The sequence below is a fragment of the Elephas maximus genome, chromosome 3 (genome assembly GCF_024166365.1).
Source record: "Elephas maximus indicus isolate mEleMax1 chromosome 3, mEleMax1 primary haplotype, whole genome shotgun sequence".
In the NCBI taxonomy this organism is placed as follows: Eukaryota; Metazoa; Chordata; class Mammalia; order Proboscidea; family Elephantidae; genus Elephas; species Elephas maximus.
Genome location: NC_064821.1, coordinates 161165809 through 161182091, shown reverse-complemented (window position 1 = coordinate 161182091; position 16283 = coordinate 161165809).

The window sequence follows — 16283 nt, the reverse complement described above, 5'->3', positions numbered from 1 at the left end:
TCTTATAGTCCAGTCTAATCCCTGTCTGAAGAGTTGGCTTCGGGGATGGTTCCTGTCTTGGGCTAACAGAAGGTCTGGGGACCATGACCTCTAGGGTCTCTCTAATCTCAGTCAGACCATTAAGTCTGGTCTTTTTACGAGAATTTGAGGTCTGCATCCCACTGCTCTCCTGCTCCTTCAGAAATTCTCTGTTCTGCTGTCACAGCACTCATCAGTTGTAGCTGGGCACCATCTAGTTCTTCTGGTCTCAGGCGGATGTAGCCTCTGATTTACTTGGCCCATTCTGACTCTTGGGCTCATACTTAACCCTGTGTCCTTTGGTGTTCTTCATTTTCCTTTGCTCCATGTGGGTTGAGACAAATTGTTCCATATTAGATGGCCGCTTGCTAACATTTAAGACCACAGACACCACTCTCCAAAATGGGATGCAGAATGTTTTCTTAGCAGATTATATTATGCCAATTGACCTAGATGTCCCCTGAAACCATGGTCCCAAACCCTTGCCACTGCTATGCTGGCCTTCAAAGCTTTTGGTTTATTCAGGAAACTTCTTTGCTTTTGGTTTAGTCCAGTTGTGCTGACCGCTCCTGTCCTTCCCTTCACCTAAATTAGTTTTTGTCTACTACCTAATTAGTGAATCCGTCTACTCCTCCTTCCCTCCCTCCCCCCTCTTGTAACTGTCAAAGAATATTTTCTTCTCTGTTTAAGCTATTTCTTGAGTTCTTATAATAGTGGTCTCATACAATATTTGGCCTTTTACAACTGACTAATTTCACTCAGCATAATGCCTTCCAGATTCCTCCATGTTATGAAGTGTTTCACAGATTCATCGTTCTTTATCGATGAGTAGTATTCCATTGTGTGAATACACCATAATTTATTTATCCATTCATTCTTGATGAGCACCTTGGTTGCTTCCATCTTTTTGCTATTGTAAACAGTGCTGCATTGAACATGGGTGTGCAGATATCTGTTCTTGTAAAGGCTCTTATTTCTCTAGGTTATAGTCCACTGAGCAGGATTGCTGGATCATATAGTAGTTCTATTCCTAGCTTTCTAAGGAAGCACCAAATCAATTTCCAAAGTAATTGTGCCTTTTCACAATCCCGTGAGCAGTGTATAAGTGTTCCAGGCTCTCCACAACCTCTCCAACATTTATTATTTTGTGTTTTTTGGATTAATGCCAGCCTTGTTGAAGTGAGATAGAATTTCATTGTAGTTTTGATTTGCATTTCTCTAATGGCTAATGATTGTGAGCATTTCCTCATGTATCTGTTCACTACCGGAATGTCTTCTTTAGTGAAGTGTCTGTTCATATCCTTTGCCCATTTTTTAATTGGGTTTTCTATTTGTTGTTGAGTTTTTGCAGTAACATGTAGATTTTAGAGATCAAACACTGATCAGAAATGTCATAGCTAAAAAATTTTCCCAATCTGTAGGTAATCTTTTTACTCTTTTGGTGAAGTCTTTGGATGGGCATAGGTGTTTGACTTTTAGAAGCTCCCAGTTATCTAATTTTGCTTTTGCTGTTTGTACAGTTCTGGTAATGTTTTGTATACTGTTTATGCCATGTATTAAGGCTCCTAGTATTGTCCCTATTTTTTCTTCCATGATCTTTATCATTTTAGATTTTATATTTAGGTCTTTTATCCATTTTGAGTTGGTTTTTGTGCATGGTATGAGGTTTTTTTTTTTTTATGAGGTATGGGTCTTGTTTCATTTTTTTGCAGATGGATATCCAGTTATGACAGCACCATTTGTTAAAGAGACTGTCTTTTCTCCATTTAACAGACTTTAGGCCTTTGTCAAATATCAGATGCTCATATGTGGATGGATTTATGTCTGGATTCTCAATTCTGTTCCATTGGTCTATGTATGTTGTTGTAGCAGTACCAGGCTGTTTTGACTACCATGGCAGTATAATATGTTCTAAAATCAGGTAGTGTGAGGCCTCCCACTTTGTTCTTTTTCAATAATGCTTTACTTATCCAGGGCCTCTTTCTCTTCCATATGAAGTTGGTGATTTGTTTCTCCATCTCATTAAAAAATGTCACTGGAATGTCGGTGAGAATTGCATTGTATCTATAGATCACTTTGGGCAAAATGGACATTTTTACAATGTTTAGTCATCCTATCCATGAGCAAGGTATGTTTTTGCACTTATGTAGGTCTCTTTTGGTTTCTTGCAGTAGTGTCCTGTAGTTTTCTTTGTATAGGTCTTTTACATCTCTGGTAAGTTTTATCCCTATGTATTTTATCTTTTTAGGGACTATTGTAAATGGTATTGATTTGGTGATTTCCTTTTTGTCGTTCTCTTTGTTGGCATAGAGGAATCCAACTGATTTATGTATGTTTAGATTGTATCCTGATTCTCTGCTGAACTCTTCTATTAGTTTCAGTAGTTTTCTTGAGGATTCTTTAGATTTTTCTGTGTATAAGATCACGTCATCTGCAAACAAATAATTTTACTTCTTCTTTGCCAATTTGGGTGCCCTTTATTTCTTTTTTTCTTTTCTTTTTTTTTTTTTATCTAGCCTAATAGCTCTGGCTATGGCCTCCAGCACAATGTTGAATAAGAGTGGTGATAAAGGGCACCCTTGTCTGGTTTCTGTTCTCAATGGAAAAGGTTTCAGTCTCTCTCCATTTAGGATGATGTCGGCCGTTGGCTTTGTATAAGTACCCTTTATAATGTTTAGGAATTTTCCCTCTAGTCCTATTTTGCTGAGAATTTTTATCATGAATAGGTGTTGGACTCTGTCAAATGCCTTTTCTGCATCAATTGATAAGATCATGTGGTTCTTGTCTTTTGTTTTATTTAAGGGATGGATTACACTGATTGTTTTTCTAATGTTGAACCATCCCTGCATACGTGGTTTGAATTCCACTTGGTCATGGTGAATTATTTTTTTGATATGTTGAATTCTATTGGCAAGAATTTTGTTGAGGATTTTTGCATCCAAGTTCATGAGGGATATTGGTCTGTAATTTTCTTTTTTGTGGAGTCTTTACCTGGTTTTTGTATCAGGGTTATGCTGGCTTCATAGAATAAGTTTGGGAGTATTCCATCCTTTTCTATGCTCTGAAATACCTTCAGTAGTAGTGGTGTTAACTCTTCTCTGAAAGTTTGGTAGAATTCTCCAGTGAAGCCATCAGGGCCAGGGCTTCTCTTTGTTGGGAGTTTTCTGATTACTTTTTCAATCTCTTCTTTTGATATAGGTTTATTTAGTTGTTCTGCCTCTGTTTGTGTTAGTTTAGGTAGGTAGTGTGTTTCTAGAAGTTTGTCTATTTCCTCTAGACTTTCAAATTTGTTAGAGTACAATTTTTCATAGTATTTTGTAACAATTCTTTTGATTTCAGTTGGACCTGTTGTGATATTGCCCATCTCGTTTCTTATTTGGGTTATTTGCTTCATCTCCTGTTTTTGTTTTGTCAGCCTGGCAATGGTTTACCGATTTTGTTAATCTTTTCAAAGAACCAGCTTTTGGTCTTGTTATGTCTTTCAATTGTTTTTCTGTTTTCTATTTCATTTAATTCTGCTCTGATTTTTATTATTTGCTTTCAGCTGGTACCTGAAGGTTTCTTTTGTTGCTTTCTTTCTATTTGTTCAAGTTGTAGGGATAATTTTTTGATTTTGGCCCTTTCTTCTTTTCGTATTTGTGCATTTATTGATATAAATTGACTTCTGAGCACTGCTTTCACTGTGTTCCAAAGGTTCTGATAAAAAGTGTGTTCATTCTCATTGAGTTATATGAATTTCTTTATCCTGTCCTTAATTTGTTCTATAATCCAGTTGTTTCCCAGCAAAGTGTTGTTCAGTTTCCATGTGTTTGATTTCTTTTCCTTGATTTTCTGTTATTGACTTCTAGTTTCATGGCTTTATCATCAGAGAAGATGCTTTGTAATATTTCTGTGTTTTGAATTCTGTTAAGGCTTGCCTTATGGCTTAATATGTGGTGTGTTTTGAAGAATGTTCTATGTGCATTGGAAGAGAAAATAAACTTGGATTCTGTTGGGTGGAATGTTTTCTATATGCCTATGAGGTCGAGTTGGTTAATTGTGGAATTTAGCTCTTCCGTGTCTTTATTGAGCTTCTTTCTGGATGTTCTGTCCTTCACTGAAAGTGGTGTGTTGAAGTCTCCTACTATTATTGTGGAGCTATCTATCTCACCTGTCAGTGCTGTTAGAGTTCGTTTTATGTATCTTGAAGCCCTGTCATTGGGTGCATAAATATTGAATATGGCAATATCCTCCTGGTATATTGTCCTTTTAATTATTATATAGTGTCCTTCCTCATCCTTTGTGGTAGATTTAAGTTAGAAGTCTGTTCTGTCAGAATTAGTATAGCCACTTCTGCTCTTTTTTGATTGTTGTTTGCTTGTATTTTTTTTCATCCTTCAAATTTTAGCTCCTTTGCATCTTTAAGTCTAAGGTGTGTCTCTTGTCGGCAGCATATAGACAGATCTTGTTTTTTTACCCATTCTGCCACTCTCTCTGTCTTTAATGGTGCATTTAGTCCATTTACATTCAGCGTGATTATAGATAGGTATGAGTTTAGTGCTGTCATTTTGTTGCCTTTTTTTTATGTGTTGTTGACACTTTCATTTTTCCACTTACTTTTTTGTGCTGAGAAGTTTTTCTTTGTAGATTGTGTGTTCCTCTTTTTCGACATAGTTGAATTTGATTTTGCTGAGTCTTTATGTTCTTCCTGTTTTTTATTTTGAAGTGTAGGATTGTTAGTCTTCTTTGTGGTTATCTTAATATTTACCCCTATTTTTCTAAGTTTAAACCTAACTTGCATCTCCTATATCGCCTTGATTTCCTCTCCATAGGGAAGTTCTATGCCTGCTTTATTTAGTCCCTCTTTATTGGTTTAATGTCATCTTTTACATAATGACATCACTGATTCTGTGTTTTAACCTTTTTTTTTTGTATCTTGATTCATTTTTGCTATTTCCCTATCTGAGTTGATACCTGGTTGCTCTGCTCTGTGTTCTAGTGTTGGGTTGATACCTGATATTATTGATTTTCTAACCAGAGAATTTCCTTTAGTATTTCTTGCAGTTTTGGTTTGTTTTTTGCAAATTCCTTAAGCTTCTATTTATCTGTAAATGTCTTAATTTTGTCTTCATATTTGAGAGACAGTTTTGCTGAATATGATTTTTGGCTGGCAATTTTTCTCCTTCAATGTTTTATATATGTCATCCTTTTGTCTTCTTGCCTGCATGGTTTCAGCCGAGTAGTCCAAATTTATTCTTATTGATTCTCCTTTGTAGGTGACTCTTTGCTTATCCCTGGCTGCTCTTAAAATTTTCTTTTAGTCTTTGATTTTGGCAAGTTTGATTATAATATGTCTTGGTGACTTTTTGGGGGGATCTAGTTTGTACGGGGTTAGATGAGCACCTTGGATAGATGCCCTTTCATCTTTCACAATGTTGGGAAGCTTTCTGCCAACAAGTCTTCAACAATTCTCTGTGCATTTTCTGTTATCCCTCCCTGTTCTGGTATTCCAGTCACTTGCAAGTTATTCTTCTTCATAGAGTCCCACATGATTCTTAGGGTTTCTTCATTTTTTTTTTTAATTCTTTTATCTGATTTTCCTTCAAAATATATTGTTGCCAAGAGTTTTATCTTCAATCTCACTAATTCTGTATTCTACTTCCTCTATTCTGCTCCTCTGACTTTCTATTGAGTTGTCTAATTCTGTAATTTTATTGTTATTCTTCTGAATTTCTGGTTGCTCTCTTTCTATGGATTCTTGCAGTTTATTAAATTTTTCATTATGTTCTTGAATAATACTAATTTCTTCAACTACTTTATCTGTGTGTTCCTTGGCTTGTTCTACTTATTGCCTGGTCTCCTTCCTGATGTCGTCTAGCATTCTGTGTATTAATATTTTGTATTCTACATCTGGTAAGTCCAGGAATACATCTTAATCAGGGAGAGTCCTTGATTCTTTGATTTGGGAGTTTGTTGAAGCAAATCATGGTCTGCTTCTTTATGTGATTTGATATTGACTATTTTCTCCAAGCCATCTATAAGTTATTGTATTAATTTATTTTGTTTTTGCTCCCTGTATCCTAGTTTCTTCCTTTATTTTGTTTTGATATATCCAAATAGGCTACCAGCATGAGCTAACTTAATTATTGGAGTCTTCGAAGCACTAATGTCCTGTTACCAGATGGCTAGAGCTGTTGCCAGGTGTATGAGCCTATGAGTCCGTTAACTATTCTTGTATAGATTCAGCTCAGGTGTCCTGACAGTCTGTCACCTAGTGTGTGGTGTAGGCTCTCACCTGCTGCCTTAGAGGACTGGTGGTGATGGGTGTATGCACAGGTTTCTGATAGCGGCTGGGAGTCACACTCTTAGGAAGGCAGGGAGCTGACAGCCTCTCCCCAAATGTCAGTGAGGAAGGAGTGTCCCTGTTCTCTAGAGCACTCTGGTGGGTGGGCTCTGCAGCTGTACCTTAGGCACCAAATGGTTATACTTGTAAGGGCTGGTAGGCACCACTATCCTTGGACCTCTTTCATGGGTGGCTAGGTGGAGCAGATGGATACTTTAGACCTCAGACCCCTGCTGTGGGTAGGTGAAGGCCCTGTTTAATAGGCTGAGCAGTATCAGACCTCCAAAACCTGCCTATCCACTGCACAGCTGAAACAGTTACAATCAGGCTTCAAACAGATTCACCCTTGCAGTGTAATAGCCACCTGAATCCATGCAGAGGTGAAAGACAAAGTCTATGGATCACTTGTGTCTGGACTGGAGCTGCTTCTGCTCTGAACTTCCAGATTAGAGGAGTCAGCAGAGTATTTTTCCCTCGTTTGTTAATTTGTTCCTTCTCCAAGGCCAGGAGAATGGCTCAAGAAGTGCAGCAGAACCTATCTCAGGCCCAGGGAAATCAACTGTTAATGAATCTGGCTGAGGCAGAGGGAGGAGGGATCAGATAGATAGGAGAGGGTTCTTTCAAAAGAAGGAACTACTAGATCTGCATGCAGTAAATTAGACACAATTGCTTATCTTGTGCTGAGAGTGCTATTTTATCTCAGATTCCAGAGTTGTGTGTAGCCTGTGTGCACTGGCTGGGTCCCCACCGAGATTACCCCAGGGAATTAGTGCTGCATCCAGTGCTTGCCGTCACACCAGAAGTTCAGGGTGCCAGCACTTTGATTGCCTTCTTTTGCTGGAGCTGCCGCTTCCTAAGTGCTGTGGCCAGCCCTGCTGTAGACACACTACAGAATCGGGGTGAGCCACGCTGCTTGCCTTCTTTCACTGAAGCTGCTGTGTCCCAGGAAACTACCATCAGCCTTTCTGCAGTCACGCCAAGGAACTCGTCAAGGAATCAGAGCTGACACACTGCTGCGGGCTCGGCAACTCCTCGCTGCTTCTGCACCATCTCTCCCTCCCCCATCACGCAGTCTGATTCCTTAACTTTGCCTTTGATGCTCAGGGTTCCTAGCTTGTCATATATATAATCAATTCACTTGTTTTGGGGGGCCTTTGTTGTAAGAAGGATCAGTGGAAGCATCTGACTACTTTGCCATCTTGGCTCTGCCACTCTTTTGATTTCTTAACAGCTGCTTCCATGGGTGTTGATTGTGGATCCAAGTAGAATGAAATCCTTGACAACTTCAATCTTTTCTCTGTTTATCATGATGTTGCTTTTTGGTCCAGTTGTGAGGATTTTTGTTTTCTTTATGTTGAGTTATAATCCATACTGAAGGCTATGGTCTTCAATCTTCATTAGTAAGTGCTTTGAGTCCTCTTCACTTTCAGCAAGCAAGGTTGCATCATCTGCATAACGCAGGCTGTTAATGTTGTTGTTAGGTGCTGTCAAGTTGATTTCGACTTGTCACAACACTGTATGACAAGAGTAGAACTGCCACATAGGGTTTCCTAGGGTGTAATTTTATAGAAGGAGCTCTCCAGGTCTTTTCTCCCTCTGAGCTCAAGGGTGGGTTTGAACTGCTGACTTTTTGGTTACCAGCCAAGCACTTAACCATTGTGCCACCAGGGCCCTTTTCATTCAGTGCTTTAGGGTTGCTATGAGTCGGAATCAACTCAATGGCAGTGGATTTTTTTTTTTTTTTTTTGGTTGCATGTGGTTAATTCCTTTTTCAGCCAGAAATGGACAGTTAAAGCAGAAAAGCAAATAGACATAGTCTTTCCTTCAGCTCCCAATCACAAAGCTGGAGGTAAGGATCAAGATGGTCAAATTCAGCAAGGAAAATATCAGACCCCTTCTGTTCCCAAAGGGCCAGCAGGAATAGACAACTATTCCAGGTATAAGTTTGCCTTTCCTATGCATACAGGTCAGCCAATACCAATTTTTCAGGCTTAAAGGGTGCCTGAGCCACAGATATGGTGTTTCACACAGTGTAACTTCTGATTAGGAAACCCAGTTTAGAGTGAAGGGGGCATGGATGTGGCCTGTGACCATGGATTCCACTGGTCTTTTCATATGCTGTGCCTCCTAGAAACTGCCAGCATCACAGATCTGTGGAATGGCCTGCTGAAGTTGCTTCTAATGGACTAGCTAAGAGGTTAACGTCTGAAAGGATGGAGTACTATCCTTCAGGATACAGAATATACACTGAATAAGATTTCTTTTATGGTGCTATGTCCCCAAAAAGGATTCCTGGTGGTACAGTGGTCAAGTGCTAGGCTGCTGACTGAAAGACTGGTGGTTTGAACCCACCAGCTGATCCACAGAAGAAAGACATGACATTCTGCTTCCTTAAAGACAACGGCCTTGGAAACCCTACAGGGCAATTCTACTCTGTTCTATAGGGTTGCTATGAGTAGAAATCAATTTGAAGGCAATGGATTTGGTATATCCCCATTAGGCAGTATCCATGGGTCCAGAAACCAAGCGCCCCCCCCCCCCCCCACTTATCATCACTCTTAATAAGCTACTGGGGGACTTTGTGCTTCCTGTTTCCATAACCCTGGGTTCTGCAGGATTAAATGTCCTGGTTCCCAGAAAAGGTGAAAATAACAGGTTCTACTGGGCACTTTGGGTTTCCCGTGTCCAGGGACCAGGAGGCAAAAAGAAAAGTCACTGTCTTGTCAATAGTGATTGACCATAATCAGTAGGAAGAGGTAGAGTTGTTGTTACACAATGGGACAGGGCAGAATATGTGTGACGTTCAGGTGACCCACTTAGGTGCCTTTTGGTACTCCTATGCCCACTGTTAACTGTGAATGGACATGTGCAACAACCTAGCTTGAGAAGGATATGGTTACCAGGACTCAGACCCTCAGGAATGAAGGTTTGCATCATACCACGAAATAAGCAGAGGTGGCAACTGAGAGGAAGTGGAATTTGAATGGATAGTGGAAGAGGAAGACAATGAGCACCAGCTATGACCCCCAAGACCAACTGAAGAAAGAAGGGATATAGTTTGTTTGCTAACCTCTCTCTTCTATGTTTCCTCTCAGAGTCCTGGAGGAGTCGCTGCTCCCCACATGTATGTAGAGAAGTAGATTCACGTGGCACAAAGGGTGGATAGTACCAGACACGTACATGAGCTACTCAGATCCCCCTTCGAGAAAAGACCTACTACTAGATTTTGAGTTGAGGTCATGCTACTTATGGGGTGGACCCCATCCAATGACTGAACAAGGTGGTGGCACAAGGGCCTAGCCATTTCTGACCAAAACAGGACTTCTTTGTTGTTGCTAGGTGCCGTTGAGTCAGTTCTGACTCATAACGAACCTTTATACTACAGAACAAAACACTGCCCAGTCCAACGAAACCATGCTCACAATCGTTATGCTTAAGCCCATTGTTGCAACCACTGTGTCAGTCCATCTCACTGAGCGTCTTCCTCTTTTTCACTGAGCCTGTACTCTACCAAGCATGATGTCCTTCTCCAGGACTGATCCATCCTGATAAAATGTCCAAAATATGTAAGACGTGGTCTTGCCACCTGTGTTTCTAAAGAGCATTCTGGTTGTACTTCTTCCAAGACAGATTTGTTCATTCTTATGGCAGGACTTCTTTAGTGGGCAATACTTGGAGGTTTTGTCAGGTTTGCATTGTGATCTGACAGTTTCCCTGCACAATTCTGTCTCCTCTTTTTTTTCTTTCATGAGTTTTACTCTCCAACAAATACTCTGTTTTTACTGGACAATTTTTTCTAGAAGTAGATCTTCGGTTCTTCTTCCTATTTTGTCTTAGTCTAGAAGCTCCACTGAAACTTTATACCATGGGTGACCCTGCTGGTATTTGAAATACTGGTGGCATAGCTTTCAGTATCACAGTAGCACACAAGCCATCATTGTATGACAAACTGACAGACATGTGGTGACATACAAACTCTATGGAAGCAAAAGTCAAAAAAATCAAACAACATATTGTATTGGGCAGATTTGCTGCAAATGATCTCTTTAAAGTGTTAAAAAAAAAAAAAAAAGCAAAGATATCACTTTGAGGACTAAGGTGAGCCTGACCTAAGCTATAATCTTTTCAATGGCCTCATATGCATGCAAAAGCTGGACAATGCATAAGGAAGACCAAAGAAGACTGATGCCTTTGAATTACGGTGCTGGCAAAGAATACTGATCATACCATGGACTTCCAGAAGAATGAATAAATCTATCTTGGAAGAAGTACAGCTAGAAAGCTCCTTAGAAGCAAGGATGGTGAGACTTTGTCTCACTTACTTTAAACATGTTTTCAGGAGGGACCAACCCCCGCAGAAGGACATCACGCTTGGTAGAAGATCGGCAAAAAAAGGAAGACCCTCAACGAGATGGATTGACACAGTGGCTGCAACAATGGGCTCAAACGTAGCAATGATTGTGAGGATGGCACAGGATCGGCAGCCTTTCATCCTGTAGTACATAAGGTTGCTATGAATCAGAACTGACTCAAAGGCACCTAACAACAACAAAAACAACAAATAATATTCTGTACGCCTAACTCCATCTCAATGTCTGTTTTCCAGAGAATCCAACAGACAAGAACAGTGGGCTTGGTTCTGCTTTCTGATTTCATACTTAAGCCCCTGTTAGATATCTGTAGGTCAACCACTCTCTTTTACTTCTCCGCTCTTCTTGTGACTAGGTTTGTAAGGCAAGCTTACAACCTTCTTGGGTAAGTGGATTCAAAATCCATTTTGTAGACCCAGCTCCTGCCAAGGAAAGCCCCAAAGTGTAAAGAGGAAATGGCAGGGAGACACTTGGTCTTGAAGTCCTGCTTTTGTTTTCCAAGGTCGGGTTATGAACTTTGAGAGTTATTGGGCACTTACTACCACTGATAGAGCTGATACCTTGATACCCATTCCTTCTACGTTAATTATCATTTGATTATAAGGGAAGATGGGATAAGTAATAGACATTCTAAACCTCCAATGACAGGTTCGAACAAAATACCTTTCTCCCTTCTTCTGTAATGTGCTATGGCTTAGGGGCTTTAGATCATCTTGGGGTGAACTTGGGATCAAAAGTTTTTTTTAGTAACCAAGACCAGTTAGAAATTGGTTCTCAAGTGAGAAATGTCTCATTGGCACAGTTTTATGCTTCATCCTGGTTTTCCTTAGTGTCCTTGCTCTCTCTCTCTGCCCATTTTCCTCTTTCTCAACTAGCAAGAGAAACTCCAGTGGGAGAAAGTATTAGCATGTACTTTTTTTAGTTTTCTTTTCTTTCCAAATGTAAGAAACAATACTCTTTCTAATTCTCATGCTTATTTTCTCTCGAACAAAATAGTTTGTTTGCCCTATTTGTACCACTTTCTGGTTAATGTAGAAACTTTTCTTATTATGCTTTCTGTAAAGTACTCATATATCATTCGGTATAAAATAGCTCAAATACACTTAAAATTTCAAGCACAGACTTTAAATGATTTCATGACCATATGGAACCTTGTGAAGGGATATTTGAAATTACAAATAGCATTCGTCAGTTTACCCTCTCTCAAAGACCTCAATTATCCATATGCTTGAGTCGCCAAAAGCAAAACCTCTTTTCTCTCCATTTCCTTCATGTTCTCTCTCAATAAACCAAACCAAAACCAGTGCCTGTCAAGTCAATTCCAACTTGTAGCAACCCTATAGGACAGAGTAGAACTGCCCCATAGAGTTTCCAAGGAGCACCTGGAGGATTTGAACTGCCAGCCCTTTGGTTAGCAGCCATAGCACTTAACCACTACGCCACCAGGGTTCTCTCTCAATAAAAAAATAGGCAGCACCATATTCCCTTTGGCCCTTCTGAAACAAATGGGGTGGGTGGGTGGGTGGGTGGGTGGGTGGGTGGGTGGGTGTATGTGTGTGTAGAGAGACTTGCTTTCGCATTCCAAGTATATGAAGAAGTTCCACCTGGATCTTTTTTATCATCAAAAAAAAAAAAAAAAAACTTACATCAGTGTCCAAAAAATAGAGAAAATATATTGAAGGTTGGGGTGGGGGGCCCCACTACAGAATATGCAGAGATGAAGCGTAAAGTTGAGCAAATTTTAATGAGCCTGACTTCTTCAGGATTTGGTACCTAAATGAGCCAAGTATTAGCCTCTTAAATAAATAAATAAATAAATAGAACAGGCTAGATGAAGGAAAACTTGTGAAAAAAATCTAGGCACTACAATCTTTTTTTGTTTTGATTTTTATAATTTATAGTGCCAAAGTAATGTTGATTTATTAGAAAAGTGTAATATAAATTAACCATTTGTTTGATTTCTTAAGTTTAGTTCTTTTAATTTTTCCTTTTGAAACTATTTTATTGAACTACAACATACATATAGAAAAGCACACTATAACATACCTACAGAAATACATAGAAACACATATACAGGAAGGGGTATACCTCAAAGAATTTTCACAAAGTGAACATACCCTAGAAAGTTTCCTCATGCCTGCTTCTGGTCACTATTTTCCTCCTCCAAGAGTAATCACTACCCTAATTCCTAACACCATACGTTTTGTCTCTTTTAAAATTTTATATTGGCTTTGCCTTTTTTAAAATTTTAAAATGGCACTGCATATATATATATGTTCTTTTTCCATTTGGTTTTGTTGGTTCAACATTATGTTTGTGGTCTTTGTCCCTGCTGTTGCATGCAGTATATAGTTTTGTATAGTTTGTTTACACTGCTGTATGTGATGGTAATAATGGTATACAATAATTGTATTTATTTATTTCCAAATTTTGGTTTGTATATTCTTGCATGTCTTTTGGTACATATATGAATGCAGTGTCGGAGTCCTGGTGGAGCAGTGGTTAAACATTTGGCTGTTAACCATAAGGTTGGCAGTTTGAATCCACCCAGATTCTCCTTGGAAACCCTATAGGGCTGTTCTATTCCGTCTTATACGGTTGCTGTGAGTTGGAATCCACTTGACGGCAATGGGGTATGGACACAATGTTGGGTATATATCTATGAATGGAACTGTATAATTCAGCATATGTATCAACTTTGATAGATAATAAAAACCAGTTTTCCTGAATAGTTATACCAATTTACATTCTTACAATCAATAAGAAAGATTTTCAGTTGTTTCAGATATTAATATTTTAGCCATTCTGGTGAGTATGTAGTGGTATTTTATTATAGTTTTTACTTGCATTTAAAACTTGATAACTGGTGAGGATATTTATTGCTAATTGAAATTTCTTCTTTTGTGAAACAATCGTTCATTTAATTTTTTTTAAAATGAATTTTATGTACATCCGTACAAAGCCTTGGACATGAATGTTCATAGTATCATTAATCATAATAGCTAAAAGATGGAAACAACCTAAATGTCCATCAATGGGTGAATGGATAAACAAGATGTGGTATATACATACAGTGGAATATTATTCAGCCATAAAAAGAATGAAGTACTAATACATGCTACAACTGGATTAGCCTTGAAAATATTATGCTAAGTGAAAGAAGCTAGTCAAAAACATCCACGTATATGATTCCATTCTGTTCAAAGTCCACTGAAATCTACAGAGACAGAAAGTAAATTAGTGGTGTCTTTTTTTTTTAGGGCTAGGGAGAGGATAAGAAGATGGTTTTGGGGAGGGTGGTAGAGTTAAATAAACTGAAATAAAAAGGCTCATAACAGAAGATTATGAAAAATTGTACACCAACAAATTTGAAAACCTAGAGGAAATGGACAAATTTCTAGAAACACAATACCTACCTTAACTAACACAAACTGAGGTAGAAATTTTGAACAAACTCATGACAAAAGAAGAAATTGAAGGGGTCATATGGCCCCCAACCAAAAAAAAAAGCTCTGGACCAGATGTCTTCACTGGAGAATCTACCAAACATTCAGAGAAGTGTTGACACCAATTCTACACAAACTAGAGCATTGAAAAGAAGGATACTCCTGAATTCATTCTATGAAACCAGTATCATCCTGATACCAAAGCCAGGCAAAGACATCATTAAAAAGAGAAACTACAAACCAATATTGCATGAATATAGATGCAAAAATTCTCAACAAAATTCTAGCCAATAGAATTCAACAGCATATCAAAAAAATAATACATCATGTCCAAGTGGGATTAATACCATTCTTGCAGGGATGGCCCAACATTAGAAAACCAACCAATGTAATCCACGACATAAATAAAGGAAAAGAATCACATGATCATCTCAATCAAACCAGAAAAGGCATTTGATAAAGTCCAACATCTATTTCCTGGTGGCGTAGTGGTTAAGGGCTATGGCTGCTAACCAAAAGGCAGCCAGTTTGAATATACCAGCCACTCCTTGAAAACTCTATAGGGCAGGTCTACTCTGTCTTATAAGGTCGCTATGAGTCGGAATTGACTCAATAGCAATGTTTTTTTTTTTAACACCCACTTCTGATAAAAATTCTAACAAAATAGGAATAGAAGGGAAACTTTCTCAACATAATAAAAGGCATCTATACAAAACCAGGAACCTTGGTGGCACAGTAGTTAAACATTTGGCTGCTAACCAAAGATCAGCAGTTCGAATCCACCAGCCACTCCTTGGAAACCCTATGGGGCAGTTCTACTCTGTCCTATAGGGTTGCTATGAGTTGGAATCGTCTCGACGGCAGCAGGTTTGGTTTGGTTTTTCAGTAAACAAAACCAACAGCCAACATTACCCTCAATGGAGAGAGTCTGAAAGCATTCCTCTTCAGAACTGGAACCAGACAAGTGTGCCCTTTATCACCACTCTTATTCAACATTGTATTGGAAGTTCTAGTGAGAGCAATAAGGCAAGAAAAGAAAATAACAGGCATCTAAATTGGTAAGGAAGAAGTAAAACTATCCCTGTTCACAGATGATATGATCCTATTATTGTTCTGTGACCCTATGCACAACAGAACAAAACACCACTAGGTCCTGCACTGTTCTCACAATTGTTGCTATACTTGAGCCCATTGTTGCAGCCACTGTGTCAATTCATCTTTTTCAGGGGCTTCCTCTTTTTCGCTGACCCTCCACTTTACCAAGCATGATGTACTTCTCTAGGGACTGATCCCTCCTTATAACATGTCCAAGGTATGTGGAACACAGTCTCGCCATCCTTGCTTCGAAGGAGCATTCTGGTTGTATTTCTTCCCAGATAGATTTGTTTGTCCTTTTGGCAGTTGATGGTATATTCAATATTCTTCACCAACACCACAATTTGAAGGCGTCAATTTTTCTTCGATCTTCCTTATTCATCGTTCAGCTTTCTCATGCATTTGAGGCAATTGAAAACACCATGGCTTGGGTCAGGTGCGCCTTAGTCCTCAAGGTGACATCTTTGCTTTTTAACACTATAAAGAGATCTCTTGCAGCCGATTTCCCCAATGCAATGCATCTTTTGATTTCTTGACTGCTGCTTCCATGGGTGTTGATTGTGGATCCAAGTAAAATGAAATCCTTGATAAACTCAATCTTTTCTCCGTTTATCATGTTGTTGCTTATTGGTCCAGTTGTGAGGATTTTTGTTTTCTTTATGTTAAGCTGTAATCCATACTGAAGGCTGTGGTGTTTGATATTCATCAGTAAGTGATTCAAATCCTCTTTGCTTTCAGCAAGCAAGGTTGTGTCATCTGCATAACTCAGGTTGTTAATGAGTCTTCCATCAGTCTTGATGCCCCATTCTTCTTTATATAGTCCAACTTCTCAGATTATTTGTTCAACATACAGATTAAATAGATATAGTGAAAGGATATAACACTGATGCACACCTTTCCTGATGTTAAACCAAGCAGTATCCCCTTGTTCTGTTTGAATGACTACCTCTTGATCCATGGACCGATTCCCATGAATGTTCCAGAATTCCCATTCTCCACAATGTTATCCATAATTTGTTATGATCCACACAG